This window comes from Pseudophryne corroboree, chromosome 8 (genome assembly GCF_028390025.1).
Source record: "Pseudophryne corroboree isolate aPseCor3 chromosome 8, aPseCor3.hap2, whole genome shotgun sequence".
Lineage (NCBI taxonomy): Eukaryota > Metazoa > Chordata > Amphibia > Anura > Myobatrachidae > Pseudophryne > Pseudophryne corroboree.
The window spans coordinates 51,929,824-51,943,635 of NC_086451.1; the positions used below are offsets into that span (position 1 = coordinate 51,929,824).

Below are 13,812 nucleotides of genomic sequence, written 5' to 3' on the forward strand. Positions count from 1 at the left end.
ACAGACTACGAGAAAAAGATTTACCGGTAGGTTTAAAATCTTATTTTTTACGTCTTTTTTTCCCGTATAAACGGAAAAGTCTAGACTCCCGAACAATTATCAGGATTCTATTGTGTTTGGGTGCCTGTGTGTCATACCCAGACAAACAGGGCTTAACCACGTAAAACAACTAACCCGTCTAAAGTCCTGCTTTGGGTGTTTAAACTCCCATTTGGATGCTGACTTAGCGTGCAGTTCTTCTGGTGCCTCAAGAAGCTGCAAGAAGAAATGTCACTTCTGCATCTACTGGGCGTCCAGACAATTTAATTTCTCAGTTTTGCGCCCCATAGTGGTAGCCAGTAGGGAAACAATTGAATTTTTCTGTTTTGCGCCCCATAGTGGTAGCCACTAGGGAAAACAATTGAATTGGCACCATTGAACACTTGTGACCTACTCCACCAGTAACCATGGAGCTAATTACACGCACCAACTCGAGTAATACGTATATAATACGTTTTCCAAATACTGTATCCATGCAGTGGCTGAGGGGGGCAAAGGAGTTGGGATGGAATATGATGAAATGGGCAGGTTGTAGGGTTAGATGAGCGTACAGATGAAGGGGTTGATGTATCAAGCAGTGGAGAAGTTGCCCATGGCAACCAATCAGCATATACCTTTTTAATTTTATAAAATGTGCATCATAAATAACTCCTCGAAGTTGATTGAACAACTTCTCACTGGTCCTCTTCACCCTTTTCACTGCTTGGTACTTCAACCCCTTAGTTCTCTGTTATTGGGGACAGAAGTGACGGTGACTTGGGGAGTTTGGCACTTGGTGGATATATAGGCTGTTTCATCCTCCCCTATCTGACCTGTTTTTACTGCCGTACAACATTCCTGACACTTGGGTTGTAGAAGTGGTTGACTACAGAGAGCATGTTTTGTTTTATCCTACTGTTTCTTGGGGCATTAATGGATAATACACGAGTAAAGAAAGGTATTCATTAGCTTCCTTGTGGACACTGATTTGCTTTCATTAGGTTAATATGTAGCTTCCTTTCATTTGTCTGATTAAAGTAACAGTGAATGTAAAATTCCTTCTAAGTTGGTAGCAAAAAGGTGTGTCTGTGTGTGTGTATGCCTCAGACCTACAGATACAATAGGAGTCTGATCCTTGAGCCGACCAGTGACCTCTAGCTAAATTGTTAGTATTGTCTAATGCATCACGGTTGTGCATTTCTACTGTAAAATCAACGACTCTGCTGTCTATCTCGTTACATCATTGGTTGACTATAAGCAGCTGAAGCCAAAGTAACTCTTCTATTTATTTAAAAAAAAATTGTTTGTACAGGATGTTGGCAGAGATATGTGCCAGCTCAACATTAGCAAAGCTTCTAGTTGACAGCAGTGGTCCACAGTACAATACATGGCAGTGTACTGAGGTTATATAACAAGAACTAACCATGCGAGGCAGGAAAGTTTTTCAATGAATCCTGAGATGATTAAACAAATGCCTCAAAGTGTATGCACAGAGATCCAGTCAGCCAGAAGAGTGCCATTAACCCTTTTATGCAGGTTTAAAAACCAGAGAGATGTCAGTTTCATTTCACTACACTAGTAACAAATGTTTAGTTCCTCTTTCCAACAAATTCTCTACACAGAATAATGGGGTCTTTAGATCATCAAACGTAAATGTGCATAGGAAATTTCCTGTGATCGGCAGTGTACGGTGCAGCATTGATTAACATGTCACACTTAGGGGGGTATTCAATTGTTTGAAAAGTTAGTTGGCTGTCTATTTTCCTATCTAATAGACAGGAAAAAAAGAGAAACCCAACCGATTTTTTTTTTTTTTTTTACATTTTTTTTTTAATCAATTGAATTCCACCTTGAGGTCTAACCATGATAAATATTGTGTATTATTCTTTGTAACAATCTACCGGTTAGAATGCAACAAAGTGTAATCAAACATATTGTATGTAGCTTTGCCTTTCCCTGAATGTCTCCTCAGCAAAAGTAGATTTAATGACATGGTTCTATTGTGGTAGTAGTAGAACTCTTGGTTTCAAATGTCCCAGGTTCTGAGTGAAGATATAAATTGTAGTTGTCTTGCAATGATCTATTGCAAGAGTATTAAAATATATATTTTACTGGTGAATCCTTTAGTATGTAATTTTGTTTTAATGGTGAACTTCATGACCGCTTATGGAGGTATCGTAGACTTCACATCTAGCTCCAGGTTGAGGCAGAAATGAAAATTATTTGGCAAGGTTGGAAATTTACATCTTCATCTCCCGTAAAACTCAGGATTTATATCTCTATGAACTTGGGCTTTCTTTTCTGACCCTCTATCTTGGAAACTTTTTCCATTTCACAGAGTGCTTGATGTTATGTTTAACTGGGATTCTTGTTCATTTTACAAATATGTTGTGCTGACTTTATTGTGTTTGTATTATTTTGACAGAGAGAGATAAAGTACCAACCAATCGGCTCCTAGCTGCCGTGTTACAAGCTGTGGGGCAGATGTATTAAGCCTGGAGAAGGGATGAAGAAGTGATAAGTGGAAGGCGATAACGCACCAGCCAATCAGCGCCTAGCCGTAATGATTGGCTGGTGCATTATCACCTTCCACTTATCACTGCTTTATCACTTCTCCGTACTTAATACATCTGCCCCTGTGTTAGAAAAATGACAGGAGCTGATTGGAGAGAGAGAAAATACCAACCACTTTAACATACTGCAAGCGACACTTACACCCCACCTAATAACTGTTACTTACCTCGCAATGGATTGGGTACGGGATACCAATAGTGAGGTTGCCTGCGGTCAGAATACAGACACTGGCACCCTAACTGCTAAAATCCCAACAGATGCGACACAAACTAAACTGACCCTCCCTTCCCGCAACCTAGCCCTAATCCTCCCGAGTATACTTACGTTCGCGATTCCGGCGTCTGCATTCTGACGAGTGTCGGAATTCTGGCACAGGTCTAATGACCGCTGGGATCCCGTCCGTCAGGATGCCCACTACATCCCCTGGCAATCTGTGTACCTATCCAAACATAAATGCAAAGATTAATGAAGAAAAGCATGTGGCTGCATTATCTTTGAAGAAAACCCATACATGAAGCAACTGTATTCTATGAATACATCTTATTGGACAGGCACTATAAATCAACCACTTGAACGTCATGGCTGGATCCATTTGCATGCTTTTACACTGTGCTTTTTGTCCGGAATAACTTCTTAATTTCTTAAATCAACCCAAGCTAGTCTGTGTAATGCAAACAAACCTCAGCACAGCACACAGCCTAATTCTTTTGTGGCAGTGCGCCAAATTTACAAACCACACAGACATTTACCTGTGTGCACTCTGGTAGTACTGGAATAGCTGCTGTATTTTGTCGTTTCTGAGAGACCATCCAACTTTAGAAGTCTTGGCATGCCCCTTTGTATTGCTTTCTTAGCAATGGTGGCCTTTTATAGACGAAGGTTATTTCCAGCTTGTCGCTGAGGATGTTAAGCACCCCTTGACAATAAAAAGCTCAGTACTATTAAAGACACAGCCCAATTTTCAGTGGGAAATGGATAGGAGGAATAGATAATGATCCACGCAGTCTTTCTAGCATTCTTGTTCTGGCAGGTAATACATCCCCAAGCTTATTCTAAAATAGAACTGTAGAGAAAGAGAGGGGGGAGAAATCTGCTTGCGAAATTAAATTGTACTGAATTAACACACACACACATACAAAGGTAATCCAGGAAAAAAAAAAGATATCATTTTTTTCTTCTTCGACGGAGCACATTTGTTTCTCCATAACCACCTCCTTCATTTAAACATATTTTTCAGTATAAGTAGGGGAGGGTACAGGAAGAAGTTGAGTGAGATGAGGGAGGGGAACAAGCAAACATGCAAATAAAAACAGTACAATGAAAAGACTTGCATGCACCACAGGAGACAACCTATCGGATAAATGAGAATCTGATATTCCCTCACAAGAGAACACCCATCATTGGGGTCGATTCAATTCTCCGACAGTTGAATAGCGCCGGGAATTGGCTCCCGTCGCTATTCAATTCAGCTCATGTTAAGTCGGCGAATGCCCGTACTCCCGGACTTAACATGTTGATTTGTCAGGAGAACGGGCGTTCTCCGACTTAACTCTCCGGCGCAATGCTGATTCCCGACAGAATCAGCCTCGCGGTAGCACTTTTGTCGGATTTCCTCTCACATCCCCTGGGGTTGAGAGAAGAATTCCCGACAATTGTCACTTGGTGCTGTATTGAATAGCACCGGGAGCTAATTCCCGGCGCTATTCAACTGTCGGAGAATTGAATCGACCCCATTGAGAATAGCGCGAGAGCGGCTTATAATCAGAATGGTTGTCATTTAATGCATTATTTTCATATTCTACGTTTTCAAGTCAGCTGTATACCATTATTAGTCTGGGGTATTGTTACCCTGGGTCAGGAAGCCTAGGGCTAGCTTTTGTGCTAAGAGTGCGTGATGAAGCAGTTTGGTAATGCTACCGATGGGAGGCAGAAGCAGGGCAGACTGTAGAGCAGCCAGGCTGCGTGGGCTAACAGAGACCAACTGGATCGTTCTCTAGAACGGAGTCTCTAATTCAAGGAGGCTAAATTGTCGCACAAAGCAGATAGCACAGGCTGCATCAGAATCGGTGCGTGCAGAAGACACCACAGCCACATGTGGCGGGTAGATGAGTACAAGTATAGTATGCTGCTGAGACTTGTTTATAGGGTCTTGCGCACAGCCAATGATAATTAGATCGGACGGAGTATGGATCTTGCTGTGCATGGCACACAGCCTGGAGCCAATGTTGAAGCTTTTTAGTGTGTACAATATATTGTCTGGAGCTGATGGAGCTAGCTGTGTGTAGAGCACAGCCTGAAGAGTCAGCAGGCTATAACACTATCCTAAGCTGATTTGATGTCCACCCTCTGCTTTAAGACCATTAAAGATCTGGGTGAAATACTGGGGGGTCAGCATGGATGCACAGTATTTTTAAGTCTGTTACAGTGAGGCAACGGCTCCAAAATTCTTCCTTCGAGCTCTCAACTAGGAAAAGCTTCAGTGGGTAGGAGGAGTCATTGTCCACATAAGTGTATGACGGATACAGACATGTTAACAGTGATGCCTGTAATTCCTTCTCACTATCAAGCTCTGATGAAATGACATCTCGGCAGAGCATGTAGCGAAAGACTGCCCGTATCCAATGAGACATTTCTATACTTTTCAGACATAAATCAATATACCGGTATGTAGGTGATAGATGTTTGAACTTGTTACACCTTTGACCGATGAACTACCCAAGACAGCTCAGCAGCTTGCTGGTGGACCATCGTGCATTTTGGAGGCCCGGCGCAACTGCTGGTATCTAGCTGACTCAGACATTAGATGCAGGGTCCTTAGCAAGACTATTGTGTGAGGCCTCTGTGAAGGTTTATAAATCAACACAGGATACAGAATCCTTCAGGCTGTCACTGATGAGGTGGGTAACATTGAGTTATTTGGAGTCCGTGCTATGGCAGGGAGTTCCCATGGGAGGCACGATTAGCTAATCCCTCACAGGACAGGCAGTCCCAGGGGGAAGGTGTTTTCTCCCCCTGGGACTGCTGATATGAAACGCAATTAACAGGGAGAGAACTTTGAGGAGCCCCCAGATCGCAAACCGAAGGTGAATCCTGTTGAGGAACATGCTGGAGTCATAGGAAGATCATCTGGTGGGTGGTGCATGATAGACCCTACATTGCGAAAGTGTGATGGAGTACTTTGATCTCTCAATATTGTTGCATTTGTAGAAGTGGCCTCCCATTATTGCAGTAAAATCCTTTTACTGTGTATGTACCATAAACCCACCACAACCACCAAAATATTACCCTGTGCTGCTGTTAGGTGCCATCATCTGGCAACCCCTCCCTTTTCACCCCACCTTGGTTTCTGATTTGCAGGCCAAGTAAAGATCCTCTGACCAAACGTTAATGAAGACAAATATTGCAATAAAAAAACAACAACCTGTATTTTAAAGTTTAAGGGCGGAATCCAATTGCAGGAGGGATTTAAAAAAAAAAACACAAAAAACCCACAGAGAGCTTTCGGTGGTTCATGATCCGAAGTATGCCACATCATGTGTAAAACACTGTAGAGGCAGTGTGATGGCATGGGCATGCATGGCTTTCAGTGGCACTGGGCCACTAGAGTTTCTTGATGATGATGATGATGATGATGATGCAGAAGCAGCTGGATGAATTCTGAAGTGTATAGGGAAAGGTGATTGGACAGCGCTTAACAATATAGATGGAAAATGACCCACAGCATAAGGCAAAGAAGTGGAGTATTCTACAATGACCGATTCAAACACATGGGGCCGGAAGTAAAGCCGTCCGAGTTGAACACAGGAGCGTGTTGCCGGCTGAACTCTACTTTAAAAAAAAAAAAAAAAAAAAGCGGCAATCATTTACAAGCCATGGTTTTGCTTTGTACATGATTCTTTTTTTTTTCTTCATAAAAAAGTGGCAAAGTTAGCGTTCCGCCAGCAACCTGCGCCTCCGGCCAACTCGGACTGCATTACATTCAGCCCCTGATCGAACATACGTTTCCCTTGCTGAAGACGAAACTAAAGGCAGAAAGATCCACGAACAAACCATAACTAAACACGTCTGCAGGAAAGGCCTAGCAAACTGTAACTAAGGTGGAAACCCAGCATTTGGTAATGTCTATAGGTTCCAGGCTTCAGGCAGTCATTGCCTGCAAAGGATTCTCAAAAAAGTATTAAAAATGAACATTTTATTTATGATTATTTAATTTGTGCAATTACATTTGACCACCTGAAAATAGGGGACTGTGTACAAAATAGTAATTCCAAAACGTTTTATGCAATATTTTTGTGCAATCCCTTGAATTAAGGGCCTAATTCAATGTTGATTGCAAAACATTTTCCTCTAATGAGCAAAATCATGTGTACTGCAGGTGGGGCAGATGTAACATGTGCAGAGAGGGTTAGATTTGGGTGGGGTGTTCAAACTGAAATCTAAATTGCAGTGTAAAAATACAGCAGTCAGTATTTACCCTGCACAGAAACAGTATAACCCACCCAAATCTAACTCTCTCTGCACATGTTACGTCTGCCCCACCTGCACTACACATGGTTTTGCAATCAACCTTGAATTAGGCCCTAAAGCTGAAAGTCTGCACTTCAATTGCATCTCCAAAGTTTAATTTGAAATCTGTTGTGATGGCTTACAGAGCCCAAATTACGAAAATTGTCATTGTCCAAATATATATGGACCTAAATTTATGTGTCTGGACTCAGCCCTTCTTGGAGAATACATATCTACTCAGATGGACTTCAGGCCGTAGGTATTGTGCTGTATCAATCATAACCTGCATTGTCCAGACAGCTGTGTGCAAATTGACTAATTGATCTATTTGCTAACAAGTCCCGTGGGCCTAATCTTGATGGATTTATTGTATATGGATACTCTGTGTCTGTTACTTGCTCTGTTGGGTTCTGTGGCGAGTGATGTTCACATAGGAGGTTTTCACCTTACTGTGGATATCTGACATGTGAAACAGTTTACTTCTCATTTCTACTAGTGCGTAGTGAGCTGCCTGTGCATGCTTTCTTTTCCTGTAACCCACTCCCCAGAACTGCTTACTGTGAGATCCTGTGCCCGATACGCCATCTCTACCCTAAGGTGCTATGAGTTGCAGCAGTATATCTGGTTCTGATAACTTTCTCAGTCAGCGGATTAGTGAGCCTTTCACACGAGCAGCTTTTAACAATATATTATACTTGCATGCAGGGACACCCAAACATGTGACATTGGGGTCGATTCAATTCGGCAACTTATGAATAGCGCCGGGAATTAGCTCCCGACGCTATTCAATTCAGCTGCTAGTGACCCGCAATTGTCGGGAATTCTTCTCTCATCCCCGGGGGATGAGAGAAGAAACCCGACAAAAGTGCTGCCTCGCGGCCGGCGCGAGGCTGATTCTGTCGGGAATCATCCTCGCGCTGGGGAGTTAAGTCGGAGAATGCCCGTTCTCCCGACATTCAACCTGTTTAGTCGGCGAGAACAGGCCATCGCCGACTTAACTGGAGCTGAATTGAATAGCGTCGGGAGCTAATTCCCGGCGCTATTCATAAGTTGCCGAATTGAATTGACCCCATTGGATCTACTTTGTTTAATTTCAATTTATTTACTTGTTTCTAGGCCGCAAATCATGATCAAATCTGATGTAATTTTAATCACTATGGATTGTTAGGCTCCTTGGACCCTTCTCCCTGAAGCTCCAAATCTCCTGTGCTTTCTCCTGCCATTATCCAGAAACTAGGTAATCCTGACCAAACATGTAGGGGGGAATTCAATTGTTTTTCTTTACCCTGTGGCTGCCGTTAATGTTGCCCGACGGAGCAATTCAATTGTTGCTCTGTTCTGGCGTAAACAGTAGCGGGTGGACACATTTCAGCTCACAGCCTTCTGAGGTGGCAAGCTGAAATGTGCGATAAATTGGCTCTTTGGGCACCCAAAACAGTGCTTTAGTCTCTTTGTGCAGCTAAGCACAATACTTCTGGTGGGGGTGTTGTGGGGAACAATTGAATTGCGTTGATGGGCACCCAATACATTTGGGCGCACACAAAACAATTGAATTCCTCCCCATATTGTCTAGGGATATATTATTTCAGGCCATGTATAAAAGAAAGATGGGTTTGGTATGGTTTGTCGGCGACTGGGATCCTGGCGGTCAGCATACTGACGCCGGGATCCCGGCCGCTAGAATGCTGGTGGCGACGGATGAGCGCAACAAAGCCCCTTGCAGGCTCTATGGGTATAGAGTGGGAATAGTTCCTGTTAGTTGGCATGCCGACTGTCTGCATTTGTAGCTGTCGGGAATCCGGCGTCGGTATAGTAACCGGCGGGATCCCGACCGCTGGTATCATGGTTACATCCCAGAAAGATTACCCATTACAAACAATATATTGCAGCGAAATACAGACTCCCTCACTGTAAAAAGAATATTGCTGGACAATATATCACCACATTTCCAGAATATTCCTTACTTATATGGTAGCGCCAACACCGCTACTTGAGATACCAATGGATGTGATGTGCCTTCCCTGAACGGCACATAACGTCCATTGCACTGAATTGAGCCGGATGGACACATGACCCTAAGTGATGTAAAAACATTAAGGAAATGCATCTGCCTTAGGCCTATAAGCTATTGGTTCTCCCAGGTCTTGATGAAGCCTTAAAAGCAGAATTAATGACAAACGCGGCAGTCGCCTCATCTATCAGGAGACACAACGTCCCATTGGCATTTCTACACTGAGCAGCACTTCTGGGCTACAAGCCACTGCCTAGTGATCTACCACTTGCACACCATTGTTGTAAAGGCTGATTTTATCTCTATCCAATTTAAATCAACATGGTGTCATGAAAGAGGCAATTGCAATGCAAATATGTTCTGAGGTGTGTTTATTACTACAATTCTAAGATTGCCTCACGGCCTGTGACTTTTGGCCAGTTAGAATGATACAGCTGCTGGCTGTTGCTTCCCACACAAATTAGCAAAATAAAAAAATTCTGGGGACACCCTTTCTATTCAAATGTACTTTTCTGGTAAGCGGTAATTGTTCAGTTTTGTGCTTCCAAGTTTATATGTCGCTCAAGTTATTCAAGAGCTATTTGGATAAACATATTAGAGAAACTTACTTTCCCTTTATATGTTGGAATTCACAGTTTATTGCAGATCATAACCATGATCCTGGAATGCATATAAAGACTCTGACCTGTAAGTGTTGAAGATAATGAGGATCATCAGTCGCTTGCATGCTGGAATGCTGCACAAGACCAGCAAATATGTCTGCTTCCAAATTGCCTTATTTGTTTTATGAGTTCGGTGTCGTTTTTGTGTGGCTTTTTATCTTTATTTCTCTATCGTCCTAAGTGGATGCTGGGGTTCCTGAAAGGACCATGGGGAATAGCGGCTCCGCAGGAGACAGGGCACAAAAAAGTAAAGCTTTACTAGGTCAGGTGGTGTGCACTGGCTCCTCCCCCTATGACCCTCCTCCAGACTCCAGTTAGATTTTGTGCCCGAACGAGAAGGGTGCAATCTAGGTGGCTCTCCTAAAGAGCTGCTTAGAGAAAGTTTAGTTTAGGTTTTTTTATTTACAGTGAGTCCTGCTGGCAACAGGATCACTGCAACGTGGGACTTAGGGGGAAAGTAGTAAACTCACCTGCATGCAGAGTGGATTTGCTGCTTGGCTACTGGACACCATTAGCTCCAGAGGGATCGAACACAGGCCCAGCCGTGGAGTCCGGTCCCGGAGCCGCGCCGCCGACCCCCTTGCAGATGCTGAAGCGTGAAGAGGTCCGGAAACCGGCGGCTGAAGACTCCTCAGTTTTCATAAGGTAGCGCACAGCACTGCAGCTGTGCGCCATTTTCCTCTCAGCACACTTCACTGGGCAGTCACTGAGGGTGCAGAGCGCTGGGGGGGGGCGCTCTGAGAGGCAAATATAAACCTTATACAAGGCTAAAAATACCTCACATGTAGCCCATAGGGGCTATATGGAGATATTTAACCCCTGCCTGACTGGAAAAATAGCGGGAGAAGAACCCGCCGAAAAAGGGGCGGGGCCTATCTCCTCAGCACACGGCGCCATTTTCTGTCACAGCTCCGCTGGTCAGAACGGCTCCCAGGTCTCTCCCCTGCACTGCACTACAGAAACAGGGTAAAACAGAGAGGGGGGGCACATTAATGGCTATATATATATATATTAAAGCAGCTATAAGGGAGCACTTAATATAAGGATATCCCTTGTATATATAGCGCTTTGTGGTGTGTGCTGGCAGACTCTCCCTCTGTCTCCCCAAAAGGGCTAGTGGGTCCTGTCTTCATTAGAGCATTCCCTGTGAGTTTGCGGTGTGTGTCGGTACGTGGTGTCGACATGTATGAGGACGATATTGGTGTGGAGGCGGAGCAATTGCCAAATATGCAGATGTCACCCCCCAGGGGGTCGACACCAGAATGGATGCCTTTATTTGTGGAATTACGTGATGGTTTATCTTCCCTTAAACAGTCAGTTGAGGACATGAGGCGGCCGGACAATCAATTAATGCCTGTACAGGCGCCTCAAACACCGTCAGGGGCTGTAAAACGCCCTTTGCCTCAGTCGGTCGACACAGACCCAGACACGGGCACTGATTCCAGTGACGACGGTAGAAATTTAAACGTATTTTCCAGTAGGGCCACACGTTATATGATTTTGGCAATGAAGGAGACGTTACATTTAGCTGATACTACAGATACCGTAAAACAGGGTATTATGTATGGTGTGAAAAAACTACAAACAGTTTTTCCTGAATCAGAAGAATTAAATGACGTGTGTGATGAAGCGTGGGTTGCTCCTGATAAAAAGTTGATAATTTCAAAAAAGTTATTGGCATTATACCCTTTCCCGCCAGAGGTTAGGGCGCGCTGGGAAACACCCCCTAAGGTGGACAAGGCGCTCACACGCTTATCCAAACAAGTGGCGTTACCCTCTCCTGAGACGGCCGCACTTAAGGATCCATCAGATAGAAAGATGGAAGTTATTCAAAAGAATATATACACACATGCAGGTGTTATACTACGACCAGCTATAGCAACTGCCTGGATGTGCAGTGCTGGAGTAGTTTGGTCAGAATCCCTGATTGAAAATATTGATACCCTAGATAGGGACAATGTTTTACTGTCGTTAGAACAAATAAAGGATGCATTTATCTATATGCGTGATGCACAGAGGGATATTTGCACACTGGCATCTCGGGTGAGTGCTATGTCCATTTCAGCCAGAAGAGCCTTATGGACACGACAGTGGACAGGCGATGCGGATTCAAAACGTCACATGGAGGTTTTGCCGTATAAAGGGGAGGAGTTATTTGGAGTTGGTCTATCAGACTTGGTGGCCACGGCTACTGCCGGGAAATCCACTTTTTTACCTCAAGTCACTCCCCAACAGAGAAAGGCACCGACCTTTCAACCGCAGCCTTTTCGCTCCTACAAAAATAAGAGAGCAAAGGGCTTGTCGTACCTGCCACGAGGCAGAGGAAGAGGGAAGAGACACCAACAGGCAGCTCCTTCCCAGGAACAGAAGCCCTCCCCGGCTCCTGCAAAAACCTCAGCATGACGCTGGGGCCTCTCAAGCGGACTCGGGGACAGTGGGGGGCCGTCTCAAAAATTACAGCGCGCAGTGGGCTCACTCGCAGGTAGACCCCTGGATCCTGCAGATAATATCTCAGGGGTACAGGTTGGAATTAGAGACGGATCCTCCTCATCGTTTCCTGAAGTCTGCCTTACCAACCGTCTCTTCCGAAAGGGAGAGGGTGTTGGAAGCCATTCACAAGCTGTACGCTCAGCAGGTGATAGTCAAAGTACCCCTATTACAACAAGGAAAGGGGTATTATTCCACTCTATTTGTGGTACCGAAGCCGGATGGCTCGGTAAGGCCTATTCTAAATCTGAAGTCCTTGAACCTCTACATAAAAAAGTTCAAGTTCAAGATGGAGTCACTCAGAGCAGTGATAGCGAACCTGGAAGAAGGGGACTTTATGGTATCCTTGGACATCAAGGATGCGTATCTACACGTTCCGATTTACCCCGCACACCAGGGGTACCTCAGGTTCATTGTTCAAAACTGTCACTATCAGTTTCAGACGCTGCCGTTCGGATTGTCCACGGCGCCTCGGGTCTTTACCAAGGTAATGGCCGAGATGATGATTCTTCTTCGAAGAAAAGGCGTATTAGTTATCCCATACTTGGACGATCTCCTAATAAGGGCAAGGTCCAGAGAACAGCTGGAGACAGCTTTAGCACTATCTCAAGAGGTGCTAAGACAACACGGGTGGATTCTGAATATTCCAAAATCCCATTTAATCCCGACAACTCGTCTGCTGTTCCTAGGAATGATTCTGGACACGGTTCAGAAAAAGGTTTTCCTTCCAGAGGAAAAAGCCAAGGAGTTATCCGATCTGGTCAGGAACCTCCTAAAACCAGGAAAAGTGTCAGTACATCAATGCACAAGAGTCCTGGGAAAAATGGTGGCTTCTTACGAAGCAATTCCATTCGGCAGATTCCATGCAAGAATATTCCAAAGGGATCTGTTGGACAAATGGTCAGGGTCGCATCTGCAGATGCACCTGCGAATAACCCTGTCACCAAAGACAAGGGTGTCACTTCTGTGGTGGTTGCAGAAGGCTCACCTATTAGAAGGCCGCAGATTCGGCATTCAGGATTGGATCCTGGTGACCACGGACGCCAGCCTGAGAGGCTGGGGAGCAGTCACACAAGGAAGAAACTTCCAGGGAGTATGGACGAGTCTGGAAAAGTCTCTTCACATAAACATTCTGGAACTAAGAGCAATCTACAATGCTCTAAGCCAGGCGGAACTTCTCCTGCAAGGAAAGCCGGTGTTGATTCAGTCGGACAACATCACGGCGGTCGCCCATGTAAACAGGCAGGGCGGCACAAGAAGCAGGAGTGCAATGGCAGAAGCTGCCAAGATTCTTCGCTGGGCGGAGAATCACGTGATAGCACTGTCAGCAGTGTTCATCCCGGGCGTGGACAACTGGGAAGCAGACTTCCTCAGCAGACACGATCTTCATCCGGGAGAGTGGGGTCTACATCCAGAAGTCTTCAACATGTTAATAGACCGTTGGGAAAGACCAATTGTAGACATGATGGCGTCTCGCCTCAACAAGAAACTGGACAAATATTGCGCCAGGTCAAGAGATCCACAGGCAATAGCTGTGGACGCACTGGTAACTCC

General features: G+C 44.7%; 1 protein-coding gene across 5 annotated transcripts in view; it reads left to right on the plus strand.

Moving 5' to 3' along the window:
• The window catches only part of WNK3 (WNK lysine deficient protein kinase 3), a 258,491-nt gene that overhangs the window by 18,262 nt on the left and 226,417 nt on the right, over positions 1 to 13,812 (plus strand). The window contains exon 1 of one of the 5 annotated variants that reach the window (XM_063936370.1): positions 9,775 to 9,796. The exons of the other annotated variants lie outside the window; for them this stretch is intronic. The gene's annotated coding sequence lies outside the window, so the exon portion shown is untranslated. Of the gene's footprint in view, positions 1 to 9,774; positions 9,797 to 13,812 lie in introns of those variants that run through there. 5 annotated transcript variants of the gene reach the window in all.